The 2,244-nt window shown below is 34.4% G+C and overlaps 1 protein-coding gene across 1 annotated transcript in view; it reads right to left on the bottom strand.

Moving 5' to 3' along the window:
* Positions 1-884: 884 nt before the first annotated feature.
* Positions 885-2,244, bottom strand: part of LOC135156980 (aspartate and glycine-rich protein-like) — a 27,791-nt gene continuing 26,431 nt past the window's right edge. Inside the window, exon 4 of the mRNA XM_064111226.1 lies at positions 885-2,244. This exon is cut by the window's right edge and continues 1,546 nt beyond it. The gene's annotated coding sequence lies outside the window, so the exon portion shown is untranslated.

The raw sequence follows: 2,244 nt of genomic DNA, 5'->3' as shown, positions 1-2,244 counted from the left end.
TTTTACAATTTTGATCCAGAATGATAAAGTGTGGCCAACACATTGTGTATTAGAAATATCCTATTATCATCAGTGTCACTTGAATCTAAATGTTGATTACAAAAATGATCGCCTTTGTTATCAAATTTAAATTACTTTGTCAGTCAAAATCTTTATTCTATACAATGAAGATGAAAACACACACATGTGGCATGGGTATATATACGAGGCCAAATTAAAATCATGGTTTAAAATGCGATATCCAAGTCTAGACAACACCAAACTTTTTACAGGGAAAGTAGTTTCAATAAATTTTTCTTTCTAGAGTAAATGACGCAGAAGGGTACACAAAGAATATCACCTACTAATGATAAATTATTGAATTTGTGTGGTTAAATCAACTCTATCTATTCCAAATGTGCTCGAGACTATGCCCTTTCAAGTACTTTTACAAGAGCAATATTATTCATAGACACTTGGCTGCCTGTACACACAATTTCACACTACATTAAACAAATAACTGATATAATAAGGTAAGGGAACAAGAGAATAAATAAAAGACGCATATTAAGTAGACTGATGGATCGATCGATTGTAATTGACGCTGCATGTTTACGCTGTACAGAATACGCTGTATAGAAATACACTGTGCAATCAAGCAAATGGTGATCGAAGAGTACTTGCTTCCACTTTTTTCCTTTTCTCGACTTCTGATGAAAGAGGTAGTTTGGAACTTCTCTTGAAGTTGGAATGCTTTTGTTTTAAATATGTTTGTAGTTTAAGTTTGCATTGTCTTCATTTTCCTAAAAAATGTCATGAGAACCCCCCCCCCCTACTAACAGTCTCCCCTATCACATTATCTTTTTGTATATTATTATTTGATTTTTTTTCATTTTCTTTTGTTTCAATCATTCCTGTTGATATTCAACTACCTATTTTTTCTCAAACAAACAATTCATAGGAATATCCAATTAAACACTTAATATATCGACTATGATTTTTATATAAAGTGGCAAGAATATATTCCAACTTGCAAAATTAGATAGGTGCTATGTAAGGGGAGGATCCTACCTCACTAACTTGACATAAGCACATCAAAAAAGAATGTCGTCAATCGAGTACAAGGGTTGGAGGGGGGGGGGAATACACGGTGGCTGGGGTAATTTAGCCCTGGAAACTAAAAAAGGAGCCATGAAAAATCCACATTCAGCACAATGTTAAAGCTTATCCCATGTTGCAGATTTAGGCAGTAAGTTGTGAAAAGTACCCCCCCCCCCCATATTTATTCATTTTTTGACCTGATAAGGGTGCACCATGGTCTGGTGGTCTTGACTCTCGTATTTCACTCAATGGGTTGTGGGTTCAAATCCAGAAACCCAGCCATGGTGTGTTTTCTTCAGCAAGAAATTCACCCATATTGTGCTGCTCTCAACCCAGGTGAGGTAAATGGGAACATTTTATTTTTTTTATTTTATTTATTTCATTTCCAGGCAAGAAAACATGACAGCAATAGAAACATTACAAAAGAAATGTAAAATTGAGCACCAGCCAATGCATGGGGATCACTTAAAAGAATTGAAAATTCCGTCGAGAGGTTCTCCACATTGGCTGGTGTCTACATGGAATAACACAAAATAGCAATAAATTCAAACATGTAATTACAATACTTCTTTATAAATTAGCCTTCATCGTAATATGACATGGCAGGATTAATTACATAAATGCATTGCATTTACTGAAAGCAGCAGCTGAAGCTAATGCCGAGGCAATATTAACAGTAGTAGTGTGCCTTGGAATAGTTTGTTTCTAGATGGAAATAACAATCGTTAATATCATAATCATTCAATCTAACTTAATCAAGAGAAATTAAAAAATGAAAAAGCAATTTGAGAAGCTTCTTCTTTGCCGCAAAGTGCTTCTAAAATGATTCTCCTTTAATCATCATTCCCTCCTACGCTACCAGTTAGCTGCTTTGGAGCTTAATGAACTATTCATTTGAAGTGAAATTGCACGTGTCATTCCATAAAGACAAAAAAATTTAAAAAATCAAATAAGCAAGATATATCACATGCTTCGAAACATGTGCCATTTATGCTCGCTGAAACAGCAATTACAAACAGACTTTTCACAAAAAGATTTTGCATTTTCTTGATGACCGCTTACATGGTTAGAGTATAATGGTCTAATTAACTCTTTTTTTATAGCCAGACAGAACTCATTAAAGCCACTAGACAGGAATTAAACGACCATTTGATTCCATTAAGT

Source organism: Lytechinus pictus, chromosome 16, assembly GCF_037042905.1.
Source record: "Lytechinus pictus isolate F3 Inbred chromosome 16, Lp3.0, whole genome shotgun sequence".
In the NCBI taxonomy this organism is placed as follows: Eukaryota; Metazoa; Echinodermata; class Echinoidea; order Temnopleuroida; family Toxopneustidae; genus Lytechinus; species Lytechinus pictus.
This window is presented reverse-complemented; position numbering and strand designations above follow the sequence as displayed.